This window comes from Lynx canadensis, chromosome B2 (genome assembly GCF_007474595.2).
Source record: "Lynx canadensis isolate LIC74 chromosome B2, mLynCan4.pri.v2, whole genome shotgun sequence".
Lineage (NCBI taxonomy): Eukaryota > Metazoa > Chordata > Mammalia > Carnivora > Felidae > Lynx > Lynx canadensis.
Window position 1 is genome coordinate 30,658,040 of NC_044307.1, and position 15,197 is coordinate 30,673,236.

The window sequence follows — 15,197 nt, forward strand, 5'->3', positions numbered from 1 at the left end:
GGACATGAATGGAATTGGGGTCATTCTAGGCAAGCTACCCACAGAAAATATGTCTGAAATCTCACATAGCCCAGTTATCTGTCGGGACAAGAGGTGGATGCAGGGGTCAGTCCTGTCCCCACTCTCCCTTGAGTGAGGCCAACAGAGGACTCTTTCCTTCCCCAACGGGTGACCATGGAGGTGGTGGGTTCCCCCCAGAATCTTAGGGCAGCAGCAGCTCATTTGTGACCTCCAAGTGGAGTTGTGAGCCCACACACGAGTCAAGTAGCACCTCAGGATCTTTGCAAAAGATCTTTCCATTATCTTTCCTCCATCGTCCTTGGCCTCAGTAGCCAACCTGCCTGCCATCGGCCATACTGTTAGTCCTCCTTCAGAGAGATGAAATCCTCACCATTCTAAAGGGCTAAAAGTGTCCCCTGGAGAAGCTCCCATTGGGGTCACCAACATCTATAAGACTGAGACCAGGGACCAAGAATCAGTGACAAACCAGATTGAATATGACAGCTGAAGCAAAATGCTACACACATTTCCCAGGCTGGGAGGGGGAAGGGTGGTCAGTGCATTCCCGGGACACAACATGGTGAAAACCCTTTGGTCTAAAGTTGGGAAAGCCCAGCTTGTCCTTACAAGAATCTCGACATCACTCACAAGCCTTGCTGGACAGTCCAAACTCTGCTGCCACTGCTAACACTACAGAAGTATTTCTGTACCCTTATCCTTCTGATCTCAATAGTTAGGTCTCCTGTCCTCCAGCCACGTTGCCCACAGCTCATGCTGTGATGAGCACAGTGGCCTGTCCAAGTGCCGGAACTGTTTGTGGTCCATGAAGGCAGTGGCAGGAAACCAGGCTTGCTTATGCCAGGTGGACAGACATGGTGTGGAAATACACCAGGCAGTGAGTGCCAGGGATGGAAACAGTTACCTTGGGGTCCAACAGGGAGTGGGCTGTGAACCCACCCTCCCCCCTTCTGGCTCTGCTGCTCCCTGGGCTCCCTTCTGCACCCCACCTTTGTCCAGAGAGGCATCCCTGGGGGCCTGTTATTGCTTTGTGCAGCTGGGACAGATGAGAGGGACAGAAAGACAGAGAGGCCAGGAGAGGGACAGGGTGGACAGAAGGGACCAGAGTTAGGGAGACGGCCTGGGTTTCAGTCAGGGTCAGGGATCCCCAAATGAGCAGAAGGATGGTTAGGAACTGCTTGCACCAGCTTCTCCAGACATCTCAATATCTGTGGAGAACTAACTCTGAAATCCCCACCCACTTCTATAAACACAAACCTCCACTAACTTTGATGGGCTTTTCCAGAATCCTAAGATCTAATCCCAACAAAAGTGCATATGAGTCATGAGAACAATCAGAAGAAACTGAAGGAGGTGGGGTGGGGGGTGGAAAGTAAAAGCCTGGAAAAAGTCCTAGGGAGAGGGCAACCCTGAGGGCAGGGTTCTGCTTCACATCTGCCTCCTTAAACTGGAGATGCTCAAATGCAAACATGGCTCTGTAAGTGTCTTCCCTGAGGCTTCTCTTTACCCATGGAGCAGTCATTGGCCCATTCTACCTTGGACACTTGATCCTGGGACACTCTAGGTGAACCATCAAGGTCATCCAGCTGCTCCAGCCCCAGGCAATCCTTCTTGCTCTCCCTACTTCATAGAGTGAACTCTTCTCCAAGGAAAGGCAATTTATTTTTGTTGATGGACAAGGCAAGTAGGGAAGAAAGAGAGCTAGGGGACGAGGACAGAAAGGGTAGAAAGGTGTAGGGAAGAGGAGATGTCCGGGGCTTTGGGAGGAAGTAGAGATGGGCTATTCTCTTTGCCCAAGCACCCACTCAGATAGCCTTCCTTTGCTCCTCCTTCCTCGTTATCAGTTTCTCCAGACTCCATGCTCACCAGCCCATAGTGAGCTTAATCAGTAAAATGACTCCAGATTTACCATAATCAGTAAACGGGCTCCAGAGTGGAGCAGAAGGAGGGTTTGGAACCTCATGGTCTGGCCTCTGAATGCCTTGGACTTGGGGCCAAATACAAGGTCCCTACCCACTGGTGTGGATAATATAAATGTAGATTATTAACTAACCTGATTGGCTTCTCTACCACCTCAAAACCCAGGGGAAACTAGACATAATTCTGTGTCATCTGTGCTTTGCTAAAGCAATCATAAATACCTGACACAGGTGTGTAAAAACTAAGGGTAATTCCCAGAATGATTTGCAGTCCCCACCATTTGGATCTCTGCTAAGTTGGGCCATTATGCTCAATGTGCACTGAAGATTTTGAGATCTGAACCTAGACATGTTCAGGCTTTCATTATTTTATTTTCAGCAACAGGGTAGGATGTATCCCAATAGTCCAGACATGCTTTTTTTTTTTTTTAAGTCTGTTGGATCATAATAAGATTACCTGTCCCCTTTTCCTTTTCTTCCTTTCCCAGAATCTCTCTGCATGAATCCCCCAACCCCCAAACCTGATTCTATGGATAGTACAGAGTCAGGAGCAGAGCCCTGAGGCGAGATTGCCTGGGTTCTAATTCAGGCTCCACCATTTATTTTTTGTGTGGCCTTAGATAAGTGAATTAAACTCTCTGTACCTGTGTGCTCATCTTGAAAACTGGAAAAGACACCACAGTCATTTATTAAAAGGGTGAAATGTCTTAACATGTGCAAAGCACTATATAATTGTTAGATAGTATTATTTTGGCTGTTGTTTTATTATTACCATCTTAAGCCTTTTTCTGAGGCCTGCCTCTTCCCCCAGGCTTTTTCACTGAAGGAAATTCACCATGGGAACTGACACTATCTGGTGCATTTAGACACCACTGGTTCACAGTGTGTAACTCTACATATTGCAGCATCCTTAATCATTTCCATCAGCTCTTTATCACTACCCTGGGCCATGATAGTTCACCTTGACTTTCCTTAACCTGAAGCAAAAGAACTCTCTCTCTGCAATATAGTGCATGACAAAGTAAGGCATAGTCTTTACTCCCTTCTTTTGTTTTTTTTTTTTTTTTAATATTTTTACTCCCTTCTTTAGTTAGAATCTTCAGTCTGTGGTTTGCCTGTAAGTTCCAGTCTAGTGACTGACCTTAAGAGCAAGTCTATAAGCAGTACATGACCTCATGAAATGATCCAGTGACATTCTTTTATTTCCACATTGAGCATATAGACTCGGTGTCCTTTGAGTCAAAAAAAATTCCCCAAGATTAAAAGCCACTACGCACCAACCATAATGTTCTAAATGAGAAAATCTGTCAATGTCAGCTGTTGACAAGGATGTGAAAGAGCTGAGCACTGCTGTTGAAAAGAATAAATAGGTTCAACCAATTTGAAAATTGGCTTGTCCTTATCTTCCAAAGATAAAGATTCACCTTCCCTATACTTGTGGATTCCACTTTTAGGTATATAACAACAACAACAACAACAACAACAACAACAAAATATGTCAAACATCAATGTATTCAAAGCAGTTTTGGTTGTGATAGTCAAAAGATGGAAACAATCTCAAAATTTATTAGCAGTACAGTGGATAAACTGACTCATGTTCACATAATAGGATGCTACACAAGTAACAAAAATGGACAAAATACAGCTACCCACAATTACACAGATGAATCTCACAAATAATATTGTTATGCACACAACACACAATGTATGATTCCATCTATATAAAGTTTTAAACAGAAAAAAGTAATCTGTTTCTAAAATTCAGATTAATGGTTATTTGGGGGCAGGAAGAAGAGCTCAGTGATTGAGGGGTGTGTGAGAAGGCTTTCTGTGGTGCTGGTAATGTTCTATTTCTTGACCTATGGGTTGTAAAAGAGGTGTGTTAATTTTGTGAAAATTAAGCTGTTACTGACGATCCGTGTGTTTTACACTTGAATTAGTAAAATATAAATGAACCTTTTATCACTTTTGGCACAAACTCCTTTTTCTTCTTTTGTTTTGTTTTATATATTTTTTCTTTTTTGTTTTTGTTTACAAACTCACTTTAATAAACAAATAAATAGGGAATTCAAGCCATTATCCTATTTTTTTTTTTTGGTCAGAAATTTATTTCAGAGGACCAAATTAATGATGGGGAAGCATCATCTTTCCAACAGGATTCCAATTAACAAATTCAGAATGAATGAGAGAAAAATCATCCTTTTATAGCCCCTAATGAAGTAATGAGTATAGGTAAAGATCATCAGTGGATATTTGACTATTAGTTGAAAGAGTGATGAGGGGACTTTATAGTGGTTGGATATAAGGTGGTCATCACCTGAACCCACTAGCCAATGTTAATGTCTCTACATGTGAAACCAGATGGATGTGATGGGTATACACAGTGCCACCCATGAAGGGATTTTTGTAATTTATTGAAATTTTAAGGGACATAAATTTTTGTTTACTATTTCTTTTATCCCCATATTTGCTAAACACAAATCAATGAAACAACTTACTTAGAGCTTAGGGAGTAATTAAATTTTTATTATTTTCTCACACACTGAACGATTATCTCCTTTTCATACCTTATGTATGCTGATTAGTTTTATGTCATCTTGACTAGGCTATAGCACCCAGTTTTTTAATAACATTAATCTAAGTGGTAATGTGAAGACATTTTGTACATGTTAGGATTGGGTTTGCACATATGGTTAACATCTGAAATCATTTGACTTTAAGTAAATTGAGGTTACCCTTGATAATGTGAGTGGGCCTATTCTACTCAGTTGAAGGCCCTAAGAGCAAAAACTGAGGTTTCCAGAGAAGAAGAAATTCTGCCTCAGAACTACCACACCAACTCCTGTCTGAATTTCCATTCTGATAACATATACAGGGTTCGTGCTTGCCACTCTCTACAATTGTATAAGCTAATTCCTTAATATTTATTAAGGCCTGAAATGATTATGGGGTTTCTGGAATCGGTTCTTCAATCTGATAAGATTTAAAGGCACTAATGACTTTATTTTAAGTAGTAAAAAGGGCACTTGACAATCCATGGCAGTAGAGATACTCAGAATGTCACAACTGGATACTCTAATCAAATACTTATAAAAGGCAAAGTACATAGGTGACCATGTATTTGATATATTAGAACACTTTCATCAAACTAACAAACATAATAAGATTGACTGCTGCTAATTGTGTTAGACAAATTAAGAAAAGGAAAGGATGGGCTCAGGGATTCAACTTCCCAGCTCAAGGGCCACGTAAATCACCTGAAAATTTCTGTCTGCTCTGAAACAAAAATTCATCTTCTGTTGCCAGAGCTTAACTTTCCAAACACCAAACCTGCAGTCTCATCTCGCAAGTGGATAAATTACAAATTGAATTCCCAACCTGATATTATGTCTTCTGTTAAAGTGAGGGCATTTATTGGAAAGGAGTGGGATCCTGAAAATTGGAATAGGAACATATGGACAGATCCTGATAACTAGAGACATTGAACTCCCAAATTCTGCACAGTCTTCTTTAACAGTAGAATCAGTCCTTTGACCCCCATCTGAGGAAGTTAACCCTGCTTTGCCTGTGGACACTGTAATGGCCTCCCCTGAGGTAGTCACCTTGTAAGTCACTGCTGATTCCCCTCTCAGGACTGATTCCTACCCCTCGCTCATTTGCTTATAGACCTATAACTACACTCTAGTCCCAGCAGGCCCTGAAAGGTAAGATTGATAATGTAAACCATTAGGAGTGAGCTTCACCCCAAAAGCACTGCATGATTTTTCTAATTTATACAGACAGAAATCCAGGCAACATGTGGGGCACTTGGGTGGCTCAGTCAGTAGGTTGAGTGTCTGACTTCAGCTCAGGTCATGATCTCATGACCTGTGAGTTCAAGCCCCGTGACCAGCTCTGTGCTAACAGCTCAGAGCCTGAAGCCTGCTTCAGATTCTGTGTCTCTATCTCTCTCCACTTCTCTCTCTCTCTCTCTCTCTCTCTCTCTCTCTCAAATAAATAAACCTTTAAAAAATTTTAAAAAAAAGAAAGAAAGAAAGAAAGAATAAAGAAATCCAGGCAATATGTGTGGGAATGAACATTAGGGGTCTGGAATTATGGTAGAAGAAATGTAAAGTTGGGTGAGTCTATAGTTATTGACATGAGCCCACTAGAAGAGATTCTGGACTCAATATTGTAGCTTAAGGAGATAGACAAGGTTCTAACAGGTTGTATTTTGGTTGACTGAAACATGGACCAAAATGTGGTCTACACTAAAGAAATTTGAAATGCCAGAATTGCCTTCATATAATGTAGAGGAAGATACCCAAAGGCTTAGGGAAATTAGAATGTTAGAATAGATTTGTCTTATAATACATGCTTATTCATGTTAAGAGGGTCTAGAGGACACATCTTTCAGTGAGGGGAAGCCCAGCTTCCTTGAAGAACTCTGTGGTCACTCTTCTCTGTAGGTCAGGAATTACCATGAGAAGTACTGCCCTGAACTGCAACTCTTTTTTTTTTAATGTTTATTTATTTTTCAGAAAAAGAGACAAAGACAGAGCTCAAGTGGAGGAAGAGCAGAGAGAGAGAGAGACCCAGAATCTGAAGCAGGCTCCAGGCTCCAAGCTGTCAGGACAGAGCCCAGTGTAGGGCTTGAACTCACAAACCTCGAGATCATGACCTGAGCCAAAGTCAGATGCTTAACCGACTGAGCCACCCAGGGGCCCCTGAACTAGGACTCCTAAAGGCAATGTAGATCATTGTAACCTGGGGTGGCAGGGTCCAAGAGGAGGCACTTAATCACCAAATGCAGGGTTGCCATAATGGACAGCATACTTAAAGTATTAATCACGATAGTCTGACTGGCAATGGCTAGTTGACCATGGATGATGTCCCTAAAATTTAAACAAATGGGCAATCTACTCAACCCTTATTTGATCTATATAAGCAGAAGTGTTCTAGATCTGGTGAGCAGAGTTCTAAATGGAATCACCCAAACAGAGAGCCTCCTCAGTCAATTCCCAGACTTGAGCCAGTTTATAGACCCAAGACCCTATGAACAAAATGGGGACTGGATCCACTTTATGAATGACACTGGTATATTGCAAAAAAATTATACTGTTAATCTTTGTCCCAGCTTTCCCTAAAGGAACCTATGGCATATTACTAGGGTGTCTATGCACTGGGGAAAAGGCAATAATCAGATATTTGAGGGAAGACTAGACACTGGCTCTGAGCTGATACTAATTCCAGGAGACCCAAAACTGCACTGTGGGCTACCGGTCACAGTCTGGAGGTTAGGTGATGAATGAAGTTTTAGCTCAGGTCATTCTCACAGCAGGCCTTGTGAGTCTTGAACTTAGTCACTTCCCCCAACTCCGAAATACATAATCTGAATAGACCTACTCAGCAAGTGGAAGAACCCTCACATTGGTTCCTTGACCTGTGGAGTGAGGGATATTGTGGTAGGAAAGGCTAAGTGGAAGCCACTAGAAAGGCCTTTACCTAGGAAAAGAGTTAACCAAAAGCAATAGTGCATTCCTGGAGGGAATAAAGAGATTAGTGTCACCATCAAAGACATAAGGATGCAGAGGTAATGTTTCTCACAACATCCCCTTTCAACTTGCCTATTTGGTATATGCAAAAAACAGATAAGTCTTGATCAATGGCAGTGGAGTATCATAAGTTTAATCAGGAGGGTGACCCCAGTGAGGTGCTGTGCCAGATGTGGTTTCCTTGAGAAAATTAACATATTTCCTGTTACCTGGAGTGCAGCTATCAATCTGGCAAAAGCTTTTTTCTTCCATACTTGTTGATAAAGAATACAAGAAGCAGTTTGATTTCAACTAGCAAGACCAGCAATATACCTGCCCTGTCCTACTTCACGGGTATATTAACTCTCCAGCCTTATGTCATAATTTAGTTTGCAGAAATATTGATCACCTTTCCCTACGACAAGACATTCAATGGTACATTGCATTCATGACATTTTGCTTATTGGATCTAGTGATCAAGAAGTAGCAACTGTTACAGACTTGTTGGTAGGACATTTGTGTGTTAGAGGGTGGGAAATAAATCTGATAAGTTCAGGAGCCTTCCACCTAAATGAAATTTGTAGTGGGTCCAGTGTTCTGGGGCATGTTAACATACCTTTTCTAATGTGAAAGGTAAGTAGTTACATCTGACCCCTCCTACAGCCACAAAAGAGGCATAATGCCTAGTTGTCCACTTTGGATTTGGGGGTCAGCATATGCCTCATTTATGTGTGGTACTCTAGCTCATTTACTGAGTGATCTGAAAAACCGTTAGTTTTGAGCAGGGCCAAGAACAAGAGAACTACAGGTACAGGCTGGTTACAAGCTGCTTTGCCACTTGGACTATATGATCTTGCAGGTCCACGCATGCTTGAATTGTGACAGATATAGCTACTCTTTGGAGTTTGGCAGAGACCCCTATGTGTGAATAACAGTGTGCACACAGGATTTAGGGGCAAAGTTCTGCCATCAATTGAGAATAACTTGTCCCCCATCTGAATTGCCCATAATGAACTGGGTTTGTACAACTCACCAAACCATAAAGTTGGTTGTATATAGCAGCACTCCATCACCAAATATAATGGTATTGGGCTCAACCAGGCTCTGAAGACATGTGTAAATTATGTGAGGAAATGGATCAAATGTCCACTGCCCCAATTCCTTCTACATTTTTACCTAATCTCTCCCAGCCTGGATTTATGAATTCCCTGCACATGGTTGCCTAAGGAAGAGAAAAGTCAGGCTTGGTTTATAGATAGCTCTGCATAGTACACAGGCACTACAAAAGTGAATAGCAGCATGACAGCCCCTTTCAAGGTCATCTCCTAAGGACAGTTGTGAGGGAAAATCTTCCCAGTAATGCAGCTGGTTGTACATTTTGTTTGGAAGGAGAGATTACCAGAGGTGTGATTGTATACCAATTCATAGGCTATGGCCAGTGCTTTGACTGGATGGACTTGAAAGGAACATGACTGAAAAGTTGGTGGCAAGAAGAACTGGGGAATAGGTGTGTGGACAGAATTCTCTGGGGACAAAAATGTAAAGATATTTATGTCCCATGCAAATGCCCATCAAAAGGTGACCTCAGAAAGGGATGATTTTAATACAGTGGATAAGATGACTCATCCTATGGAATCCTATCAGCCTCTTTGCTTAATGGGCTCATGAACAAAGTGGCCATGATGACAGGGGTGGAGATTATACATAGGCTCAGCAACATAGATTTCTCCCCACTAATCTCAACCTACCTACAGCCACTGATGAGTTCCCAATTTGCCAACAGCAGAGACCACCATTGAGTCCCTGATATGACAATATTCTCTGGGGTAATCATCCAGATACCTGTGACACGTTAATTACATTGGACTTGCTTCCATTATGGAACATGCAACGTTTTGCTCTAACTAGAATAGACATTTTCTCTGGATATGTACTTGCCTTTACCAATGATTCTGCCAAACAACATCTATGGACTACAGAATGCAATACCTACTATTATGGTATTCCACACAGCATTGCTCCTGATCAAGCAACTCATTTCCAGCAAATAAAATATGGCAAGGTGTTCATGGGCATTCAATTCATTGGTTTTACCATGTTCTTCATTATTCTGAAGGAGCTAGCTTGATAGAATGAAGAATGACCTTTTGAAGACTCAGAGTGCCATCTAGGTGCTAATCCCTTGCAGATTTGGGGCAATGTTTTCCAGGGAGCTCTAAACAGAGTCCAATATATGCTGCCATTTCTCTCACAGCCAGGATTTACAGGTTCAGAAATCAAGGATGTGGAAATGGAAGTGACACCACTCACTATTTAGGGATCCACTAGCAACATTTTTGCTCCCTATCCACATGACCTTATGCTATGTGGCTTAGAGGTATCAGTTCCAAAGAGAGGAATGCTTTCACTAGAAGACACAGCAATGATTCCATTGAAATGGAATTTAAGACTACCACCCACCCACTTTGGCTCGTCATGCCTCAAAACACTCAAAGACAGTAATTATTGTACTGACTGGAGTGATTGATCATGATTATCAAGGGCAGTTGAGCTGCTACTACACAGTGATGCTAAGAAAGAGTATGTCTAAAATAGAGAAGATAACTTAGGGCATCACTTAGTACTATCATGACCTCTAATTAAAGTCAATGGAAAACTATTCAGGCAGGACTATTAATGACCCAGACCTTTCAGGGATAAAGATTTGGGAGATACATCTATATCTATATCATCTATATCTATATCAGCTATATCTATGTTTATCAATATTTATATATAAAATATATAATATAAATATATTTCTATAAGATAAATATATATACTATTCAGTTTTTCTTTTTTTAATATGAAATTTATTGTCAAATTGGTTTCCATACAACACCCAGTGCTCATCCCAAAAGGTGCCCTTCTCAATGCCCATCACCCACTTTCCCCTCCCTCCCATCCCCCATCAACCCCCAATTTATTCTGTTTTAAAGAGTCTCTTATGGTTTGCTTCCTTCCCTTTCTAACTTTTTTTTCCTTCCCCTCCTCCATGGTCTTCTGTTAAGTTTCTCAGGATCCACATAAGAGTGAAAACATATGGTATCTGTCTTTCTCTGTATGACTTATTTCACTCAGCATAATACTCTCCAGTTCCATCCACGTTGCTACAAAAGGCCATATTTCATTCTTTCTCATTGCCAAGTAGTATTCCATTGTGTATATAAGCCACAATTTCTTTATCCATTGATCAGTTGATAGACATTTAGGCTCTTTCCATAATTTGGCTATTGTTGAGAGTGCTGCTATAAATATTGAGGTACAAGTGCCCCTATGCATCAGCACTCCTGTATCCCTTGGGTGAATTCCTAACAGTGTTATTGCTGGGTCATAGGGTAGATCTATTTTTAATTTTTTGAGGAACCTCCACACTGTTTTCCAGAGTGGCTGCACCAGTTTGCATTCCCACCAACAGTGCAAAAGGGTTCCCATTTCTCCACATCCTCTCCAGCATCTATAGTCTTCTGATTTGTTCATTTTAGCCACTCGGACTGCCATGAGGTGATATCTCAGTATGGTTTTGATTTGTATTTCCCTGATACTATTCAGTTTTTCGAGGTAACTTGACTGATACATTGATATTTCTGGTATTCAGGTTCATCTACATATCAAGCTCTGAATTATTATATTGTAATACAAAGGGAAGAATCTTGCTCAGGACATCAGTAAGATTGTAGACTAGGCCCTATTCCTCCACAAAAATGTTTGAAACAATAAGTAGAGACTGACAAAAATAACTATATAGGAATTCTGGAAATTGCTCAAAGAGGTATAGCCACCAAGCAAACATCCAGTCAAGAAAAGTAACATTCGGGGCGCCTGGGTGGCGCAGTTGGTTAAGCATCTGACTTCAGCCAGGTCACGATCTCGCGGTCCGTGAGTTCGAGCCCCGCGTCGGGCTCTGGGCTGATGGCTCAGAGCCTGGAGCCTGTTTCCGATTCTGTGTCTCCCTCTCTCTCTGCCCCTCCCCCGTTCATGCTCTGTCTCTCTCTGCCCCAAAAATAAATAAAACTTGAAAAAAAAATTAAAAAAAAAAAAAAAGAAAAGTAACATTCAAAATGGTAGGAAATGTTGTGACATTTTACTCATCTTTGTCCAACTCCCACTCCAGGATGGCATGGGGCATTTGGGACAAAGAGCTCAATTCCCACTTTCTTTCTGCAGGCTGGGAGGAACAAAGTAGAACCTACTTTCAACATTCTAACCTCTTGGCTACCCAGGGAAGGGATTGTTCTCTGTTTTATCTGACTCAGAACTCACATAGGGAAACCTAGTATAATATATATCTCATGCTGGGAACATCTGCAGAAGGTAATAAGTGCTAAAACCTGTGAAAGCTATAGGTGAAATGCAGACCCATGGATGCCTGGGACAAGAGATTATAAGCAGAGGAATACAATAGAACATCAATGGCTCAGGTTTCTTTCTTTTTTTTTTTTTTTTAATCAGGTTTATTTTAACAAATCAAAGCACACCTAGTTAAAGGTCCAAAAACTCCCCACTGCAAGCAAGGAAGAACACTACGGAGAACTAACCTGAAGGAAAAAGCAGCCAAACACAAGAGCACCCAGCATACACCAGAAACACTTCCTGAAGCACCAGCCCCTGGACAGTGTAATACCCCTTCTTAATATAGCATTACTCTCAGGAGCAGGAAACATAACAAGCTTTCATAACACACAAAAGACAGAAACCTATACAAAATGATGAGATGGAGGAATTGTCCCCAAAAGAAACATCAAAAAGAAATCACAACTATGGATTTACTCAAAACAGATACAAGCAATATATCTGAACAAGAATTTAGAACAACAATCATAAGAATACTAGCTGAGCTTTAAAGAAGCATAGAAGGCACCAGAGAAGCCCTTGCCTCAGAGACAAAAGACCTAACAACCAGCCAGGCCAAAATAAGAAAAAATGCTGTAACTGAAATGCAAAACTGACTATATATAATCACAACAAGGATGGAAGAAACAGAAAATGAATAGGTGACATAGAAGATAAAATTATGGTGGCCTCTGGGTATCTCAGCATCTAACTCTTGTTTTTAGCTTAGGTCATGATCTCAGCGTCATGAGATGGAGTCCCGTGTAGGCCTCTGCACTGGTGCATGCAGCCTGTTTATGATTCTGTCTCTCTCCCTCTCTCTCTCTGCCCCACCCCCACTCATGCTCTCTCTCCCTCTCTTAAAAAAATGGAAAATAATGAAACTGAAAAGAAGAGGGGAAGGAAACTGTTAGATCTCAAATGTATATTTAGGGAACTCACCGACTCCTTAAAGCACAATAATATCGATATCATAGGAGTTCCAGAAGAAAAGTGGGGAAAGGACAGAAGGTTTATTTGAACAAATTATAGCTGAGAATTTCCCTAATCTGGGGAATGAAACAGCCATTCAAGGACAAGAGGCACAGAGAACTCCTTCAAAATCAACAAAAACAGGTCAACACCGAGACATATAGAAGTAAAACTTGCACAATACAAAGAAAACGAGAATTCTGAAAGCAGGTAGGGACAAAAGGTCCTTAACCTAAAAGGGTAGACACATAAGATTAGCAGCAGACCACTAACTTGGCAGATAGAAGGGAAATGATATATTCAATGTGCTAAATGGGAAAAATATGCAGCCAAGAATACTTTATCCAGCAAGGCTATCATTCAGAATAGAAGGAGAGATAAATAGTTTCCAAGACAAGCAAAAATTAAAGGAGTTCATGAACACTAAACCAGCTCTGCAAGAAATATTAAAGGGGACTCTTTGAGAAGAAAAGAGAGACCAAAAGCAACAAAGACTATAAAGGAACAGAGACAATCTACAGGAACAACAACTTTACAGGTAATACAATGGCACCAAATCCATATCCAGCACTGATTACTCTGAATGTAACTGGACTAAATGCTCCAATCAAAAGACATAGGATATCAGAATGGATTTTTAAAAAGATCCATCTATATGTTGCCTACAAGAGAGTCATTTTAGACCTAAAGACACCTGCAGATTGAAAGTGAGGAGATGATGAACCATCTATCATACTAATGGATGCCAAAAGAAAGCCAGAGTAGCCATACTGATATCAGACAAACTAGATTTTAAACCAAAGACTGTAACAAGAGGTGAAGAAGGGCATTATATCATAATTAAGGGTCTATCCAACAAGAAGATCTAACAATTTCCAGGTACTTGGGAGACTGAGTCGGTTGAGTGTCTGACTTTGGCTGAGGTCATGATATCACAGTTTGTGGGTTCAAGCTCCACATCAAGCTCTGTGCTTATAGCCCGGAGCCCAGAGACTGGAGCTTGCTTCAAATTCTGTGTCTCCCTCTCTCTCTGCCCCTCCCTGTTCACATTCTCTCTCTAACGATTGCAAATATTTATGCCCCTAATGTGAAAACAGCCAAATATATAAATCAATTAATAACAAATTTAAATGTTTATTTTATTTTAAGATAAAGAGAGAGAGAAAGCACAAGCGAGGGGGAAGAAGCAGAGAGAGAGGAGAGAGATAGAATCCCAAGCAGGCTCCACGCCATCAGGATGGAACCCAATGCAGGGTTTGATCTCACAAACCATGAGATCATAACCTGAGCCGAAATCAAGAGTCAGACACTCAACTGACTGAGCCACCCAGACACCCTCAATTAATAAAAATCTTAAAGAAGCCCACTAATAGTAATATAATAATAGTAGGGGACTTTCACACCCCACTTGTAGCAATGGACAGATAACCTAAACAGAAGATCAACAAGGAAAAAATGAGTTTATAACAGCACTATCAACAATAGCCAAAGTATGGAAAGAGCCTAAATGTCCATCAGTGGATGAAGGGATAAAGAAGACATGGTATATATATATATACAATGGAGTATTACTTGGCAATCAAAAAGAATGAAATATTGCCATTTGCAACTGGGTGGATGGAACTAGAGGGTATTATGCTAACCGAAATTAGTCAGTCAGGGAAAGACAAATATCATATGACTTCACTCATATGAGAATTTTAAGACACAGAATAGATGAACATAAGGGAAGGGAAGCAAAAATAATATAAAAACAAGGAGGGAGACAAAACATAAAAGACTCTTAAATATGGAGAACAAACAGAGGGTTACTGGAGGGATTGGGGGGGGGGGCTAAATGGGTAAGGGGCATTAAGGAATATACTCCTGAAAACATTGTTGCACTATATGCTAACTCACTTGCATGTAAGTTAAAAAAATAAATTAAAAAAAAAAGAAACAAAAACACAGTGAGATATCATACCTGTCAGAATGGCTCAAATAAAAAAGACAGGAAATAACAAGTGTTGGTGAGGATGTGGGGAAAAAGGAACCCTTGTACACTGTTGGTGGGAATTGTGGAAAAATTAAAAATAGGAATATCATATGATCCAATAATTCCACTACTGGGTATTTACCTGAAAAAGCAAAAACGCTAATTCAAAGGGATACATGCACTCCTATATTTATTGTAGCATTATTTACAATAGCTAAGATATGGAAACAGCCTTAGTGTCCATCAATGGATGACAGGGAAGATGTGGAGTATATATGCAGTGGAATATTACTTAGCCATAAAATTGTGAAATCTTGCCATTTTGGCAACATGGATGGACTTATGTTAAGTGAAATAAGTCAGGCAGAAAAAGAAAAATACCATATGATTTCACTTACCTGTGAAATCTAAAAAACAGAACAAATGAAA